Genomic DNA, 6,831 nt, shown 5'->3' with positions numbered 1-6,831 from the left:
CTGAGCTGAGCGTGGTGGTGTGCACCTGTAGTCCCAACTACTCGGGAGGCTAAGGCAGGAGAATCACTTGAACTTGGGAGGCAGAGGTTGCAGTGAGCCGAGATCGCACCACTACTCTCCAGCATGGCAACATAGCAAGACTCCATCTCTCTCTGGAAAAAAAAAAAAAAAGAGAGAGAGAGAGAGAAAGAAAGAAAACAAAAAAAAAGAAAAGTTCACTTTACCAATATCATATTCTTAGGCTATTTTTCCCAGGACATTCTGACTGGCTCCCAAATGGACAGGTTGCTGCCATCCTGGGTCCTCCCTGCACCAGCACCCTGAGGACTTCCTTTTCTTTACTCTTGTGTTGAGCCCTAGATTCCTGGATCTCATGGCTTTCTCTTTCTTGGTTTACTCCTTCATTTTTATGGAACACATCCTCTAGAAGCTTTCTGGAAGTGGATGCTTGGTAGCAAAAATTTTTGAAAGCTTTTCATGTCTTTTAGTGGCTTTTGTTCTGCTTATGTTTGATGGATGATCTGGTCGGGAATTGATTTCTAGGTGGGAAATCATTTTCCCACCAATCTTTTCAAGGCATTGCTCCATTGTCCTCCAGGTCCTGTTTTTTCTTTCTTTCTTTTTCTTTTTTGAGACGGAGTCTTACTATATCGCCAGGCTGGAGTGCAGTGGCACGATCTTGGCTCACTGCAACCTCCGCCTCCTGGGTTCAAGTGATTCTCCTGCCTCAGCCTCCCAAGCAGCTGGGACTACAGGTGCCCACCGCCACACCCAGCTAATTTTTGTATTTTTAGTAGACACGTGGTTTCACCATGTTGGTCAGGCTGGTCTCGAACTCCTGACCTCGGGTGATCCACCCGCCTCAGCCTCCCAAAGTGCTGGGATTACAGGTGTGAGTCACCACGCCTGGCTGGCAAAATTACTTTTAGTGGCAAAAACCATTGCTTTTGCACCAATCTAATACAAAATAGATACCTGCATGACCTCAATCCTAAATTAAACTATAGAAGAAATTGTTAGCGACTGCTAACAGTGGAGCCCAATCCTGGGGATAGGTGGTGGGAGAGGGAGGAAGTAATGTTCTTAGTCTGTATTGTAAAGCTGTGGGTTCTCCCCAGGTGGCCTTAGCGTTAATGGAGTCATTAAAGACCTCTCTAAAGGCAGCCATGAAAGGCCAGGGTCTCTGCACTCCATAGCCATCCGCCACCTCCACCGCCAGAGCTCTCTGGAGCTTTCTCTCTCTCTGCAGAGCTCTGCAGTCAGCCCTCCTAGGATTTCAGCTGGAAACATCAGGCGCTCTTTGTCTATCCTTCAGTCGACCTTTCCTTTCGGTAGCTGATTTCTCCCTGTGGACCAGAGGGAGCAAAGCTTTAGGTTAGTGTCAAAAGGATTTTTAACCCTTACTCCACTCAGAACCATTTTGTGCATGTGCATGGAGGCAGCAGGAAGCAGAGTGTCAGGGCCTCGGTCATCACTAAGGTCAAGACGAAATTGATCATCGGCACCATGCCAGGATTTCTCCTAGGTTCTGCTGAGCTAAAAGCAAAGGGAAAATAAATGTCGTGTTCCCCAACCCTAGGAGCCAACTGAGAACAATCGAAGGACATCGCAGCTCCCAACAGAGGTGGTCTTTATGGACAGGAGTCCTGGCTCCCAAGAAACTTTGCACGATCTGCCAGCACAATGGCTCATGCCTGTAAACCTAGCACTTTGGGAGGCCGAGGCAGGTGGATCACCTGAGGTTGGTAGTTCAAGACCAGCCTGGCCAACATGGTGAAACCCCGTGTCTACTAAAAATACAAAAATTAGCCCGGCTTAATGGCAGACACCTGTAATCTCAGCTACTCAGGAGGCTGAGGCAGGAGAATCACTTGAACCAGGGAGGTGGAGGTTGCAGTGAGCCAAGATGGCGCCATTGCACTCCAGCCTGGGCAACAGAGTGAGACTCTGTCTCAAAAAAAACAAAAAGTGCATTTCCTAAACATCAGGAATATCACAGGTAGTGAGTTGAGTGGGGGTCCCCAACAAAAGATGTCCATGCCCCAGAATCTGTAAATTTGCCCTTATTTGGACACACAGTCTCTCCAGATACAATTAACTTGTGCTGGATCAGCCTGGAGGGGCCCTCCTGAAGAGGAGAAGACACAGACACCAAGGAGAAGGCCACATGAAGACAGAGGGGGTGAATGGAGCAATGCTCCTATAAGCCAAGGAATGCCTGAGGCCACCAGAGTCTAAGAAGGCAAGGTGTGACCCTTCCCTGGTGCTGCAGGAAGGCGCGTGGCCTTGCCCCACACTTTGATTTCAGACTCTGGGCTTCACCCAGTCTCTATTGCTTTAGGCCATCACCACTGTGGTACTTTCGCCACTGCACTCCAGCCTGGGCGATGGAGTGAGACTCTGTTTCAAAAAAAAAAGGCCAGGCACAGTGGCTCATGCCTGTAATACTAGCACTTTGGGAGGCTGAGGCAGGGGAGATCATGAGGTCAGGAGTTCGAGACCAGCCTGGCCAACATGGTGAAACCCGTCTCTACTAAAAGTACAGAAATTAGCCGGGCACGTGGCGCGCACCCGTAATCCCAGCTACTCAGGAGGCTGCAGCAGAATAGCTTGAATCTGGGAGGCAGAGGTTGCAGTGAGCTGAGACCAAGACATTGCACTGCAGCCTGAGCTCTGTCTCAAAAAAAGAATCTTTTCTTTTTGTTTTTTCGAGACAGGCTCTCACTCTGTCACCCAGGCTGGAGTGCAGTGGTGAAATCTCAGCCCACCGCAATCTCCACCACCCAGATTCAAGAGATCCTCCTGCCTCAGCTTCCCAAGTAGCTGCAACTATAGGCATGCACCACTACAGCCTCAGAAAACAGAATCTCTCTCCCTGACCTTCTCCTGCCCTCCTTTCAGTTGCTCCTTTTTCTCCCCAAGGCAGGAATCTTTTCTCTGCTGATTTTTTTTAGTAGAGATGGGGTTTCACCATGTTGGCCAGGCTGGTCTTGAACTCCTGACCTCATGATTTACCTGCCTAAGTCTCCCAAAGAGCCGGGATTACAGGTGTGAGCCACCGCACCCGGCCCCCCATACCTCTCTTTATCTTTTCCTGCCTTTTTTTTTTTTTTTTTTTGAGATGGAGTTTCGCTCTTGTTACCCAGGCTGGAGTGCAATGGCGCGATCTCGGCTCACCGCAACCTCCGCCTCCTGGGTTCAGACCATTCTCCTGCCTCAGCCTCCTGAGTAGCTGGGACTACAGGCACGTGCCACCATGCCCAGCTAATTTTTTTTGTATTTTTAGTAGAGACGGGGTTTCACCATGTTGACCAGGATGGTCTTGATCTCTTGACCTCGTGATCCACCTGCCTCGGCCTCCCAAAGTGCTGGGATTACAGGCTTGAGCCACCACGCCCGGCCTCTTTTCCTGCCTTTTTGTCTAGGAACTGGCCATAAAGAAATTCCCAGGCCTACCTTTTCTAATGGTAGGTTACAAGATAACTGTCCCAGACCAGACCCTGCCCCCATGCTGTGGAGGAAGGACTACTGCACAGAGAGGCCAAGAAGAGTCTACACAGGCCTTGCTGGCATTCCCAAGTCAGTGCGTTAGCCTTCGATAATTCCCCTTTTGTTCAATCGCGTTTCTGCATGGCTGTCCATGCTTCAGTCATGTCTAACCAATGAAGTCTCCATAAAAAGCCCAGGAGGATGGAGTATGAAGAGCTTCCAGACAGCTGAACATACGAAGGTTCTTGGAGAGTGATTTGCCTGAGGAAGGCGTGGATGCTCCATTCTCCTCTCCCCTCCACCATCTCTCTTTTTTTTTTTTGTTTTGAGATGGAGTCTCCCTCTGTCACCCAGGCTGTAGTGCAGTGGCACGATCTTGGCTCACTGCAACCTCTGTCCCCCACGTTCAAGCAATTCTTTTGCTTCAGGCTCCCGAGTAGTTGGGACTACAGGTGCACAGCACCACACCAGCTAATTTTTGTATTTTTTTAGTAGTGATGGGGTTTCACCATATTGGCCAGGATGGTCTCGAACTCCTGATCTCGTGATCTGCCCACCTCATCCTACCAAAGGGCTGAGATTACAGGCATGAGCCACCGTGCCCAGCTCCCCCATACCTCTCTTTATGCACCTCTTCATCCATATCCTTCGTGATATCCTCTACAATAAACTGGTATACATCAGTGTTTCCCTGAATCCTATAAGTTGCTCTAGAAAATTAATTGAGCCTAAAAAGGGGGCTGTGGGAACCTTTGAAGCTGGTCAGTCAACAGTTCCAGAGGCATGGACTCACAACTGGCATCTAAAGGGAGGAAGGCAGTCCTGAGGGACTGAGCCCTAAGCCTGGGAGATCTGATGCTATTTCAGGGTAGGTAGTGTCAGAATTAAACTGGAGGAGACCCAGCTGGTGTCCATGGCAGAATTAATGGCTTGCTTGGCATGTGGGGAAAAAACCCGCACACGTTTGGTCACAGAAGTCTTCTGTCTTGATTGTGTGGTGAGACAGCAGAGGAAAAACAGTTGGTTTTGGACAAATCAGACCATGCTGTGGCCTTGGGGACATCCAGTGAGGAGGGAATCAGCATGTGGGGGGTCAGGAAACAGCCACCATAGGGAACAGTGAGTGCCTGTCTTTTCGGAAGGCCACACCTGTTTTTCTTTCCTTTTTGACTGTGGGTTTTTCCACTTTATCTTTCCTGCGCAGGCTTCTCTGAGGATCTTCATGCTTCTTTGCAATAAGACTCTTGCCTTGTTAAAGAGAAGGGACTCTGTAAATATTCTGTGGGACTTAGGGTCCCTCCCCAGAGAAGGCAGCAGGAGGCCTCCCTGCTCCTACCTCTGCCTGATTCAGGATAAGGGTAGAAACAGATCGACTTTTCTGCAACAGGCCAGGGAGGGCCCGAGTGGCCAAGTGGACACCACCGTGGGTGAGGCCTCTCTGGTTTCCATTCATTTCTCTCCTCGTTTTTAAACATCCATTTCCTCCCTTCTTTTTCCAAATGCAGAAAGTGTGAAGATAAAAAGAAAAATAGCAGAGAGAGGTAGGAAGGTGGCTCTTGTGTGATAAAAATGTAAGGCTTACCTGATGATCAGGTACAAAGTCCATATGTGAAATTTTGGAGAGAAGTTTTGTCCAAGTCATGCGAGGAAGATCCGTTCAGCAAGCAAATTGGGGCTGCTAATGCCTTCTAGAGCGTTAAGGCCAGGTGCAGTGGCTCATGCCTATAATCCCAGCACTTTGGGAGCGAAGGCAGGTGAATCATCTGTCAGGACTTTGAAAACAGCCTGCCAACATAGTGAAACCCCCTCTCTACTAAAAATACAAAAATTAGGCTGGGTGTGATGGCTCACATCTGTAATCCTAGCACTTTGGGAGGCCGAGGTAGGTGGATTGCCTGAGCTCAGGAGTTCGAGACCAGCGTGGGCAATACAGCGAAACCCTATATCTACTAAAATACAAAAAATTAGCCAAGCATAGTCCCAGCTACTCCGGAGGCTGAGGCAGAAGAATCGCCTGAACCGGGGAGGTGGAGGTTGCAAGTTGCAGTGAGCCAAGATTGTGCCACTGCACTCCAGCCTGGATGACAGAGTGAGACTCCATCTCAAAAAAAAAAAAAATTAGGCAGGTGTGGTGGCTCATGCCTGTAATCCCAGCACTTTAGGAGGTCAAGGTGGGAGGATTGCTTGAGCCCAGGAGTTCAAGGTTGAGCCCAGTGAGCCAAGATTGTGCCACTGCACTCCAGCCTGGGAGACAGAGCAAGACTCTGTCTCCAAAAAAGAGTTAAGACTTGAGGTTGGACTCCTTCTTTAAAGATAGATTTTCTTAAACTCGGGCTATGGGGATGGAAAATAGCCACTGAAGATGAAGGACTTGAAAGAAGAAAGGCTTCCACCTGCCCCAGAAGGTACAATCTCAGAAGTAAAAAGGAAATACGTACACTGGGAGTCACACAGACACACACACATGTGCTCGCATGCACACTTTGCCTTAGAGTAACTCTATCCAGGCTTTGACTTAGGTTCTAAATGGGTTAGGATTGTGACAAAGGCAGGATGGGAGAGCAAAGAGGTGGCCTTTGTGTGGCAACACTGGAACTAGACCCAAGGGACATTTTTTTTTCTTTTCTTCTTTTAAAAGACATAGTCTCGCTGTGTCACCCAGGCTGGAGTTCGGTGGTGCCTTCATGGCTCACTGTAGCCTAAGGGTTACCGTTCAGTGACCTTTCACTACTGCCACATTTATTTTTACCCTCCACTGGATTTATATGGGTTTGTTTCCTTAAGAAAGAATAGAGATATTTTAGTAAAATGATCGAATACACGGGTTCAGATGGCCCCTCCATGATTACTGGTTGTATGGCATAAAATACCTTCGTCAGTGCCTAAAATTAGGCATGCCTGTTTCTTGATGCATAATTTAAAACACACGCCTTTAAACATTTATCCTAATAAGCTGAACTGTGTGTCTGCTTTCCTTCTTCCTGCAAGACTTCTCCTCTTTCCTATTTGCTTTGCTTTTTGAACGTGTTTCACACAAATAAGTCAGTTGAGATGAGGTCGTTAATTTACCGGAGCCAGACACGTCTCAGCCTTCCCTAGGAAGAGGGAGGGAGGGGAAGGTGCTTAGTTCATACCAAGAAAGCAGTGGATGAAATCATCTTCAAACATGCCCTGCTTCCCCAGGATTGTTTTGAGGTTCAAATATATGACAAAATTCTTCAAATCCCTTTGACAGTGAAAGCCAGGGCCAAGGGCTAGTGATGTTTTCGTGTATTTCATTTGTATAAAACAAAAGTGGAGCCGGCTCACAGTGGCTCACACCTCTAATCCCAGCACTTTGGG

This window comes from Callithrix jacchus, chromosome 10 (assembly GCF_049354715.1).
Source record: "Callithrix jacchus isolate 240 chromosome 10, calJac240_pri, whole genome shotgun sequence".
NCBI classification, from domain to species: domain Eukaryota; kingdom Metazoa; phylum Chordata; class Mammalia; order Primates; family Cebidae; genus Callithrix; species Callithrix jacchus.
The sequence above is the reverse complement of the archived record's forward strand: the minus strand, read 5'-3'. Positions refer to the sequence as shown.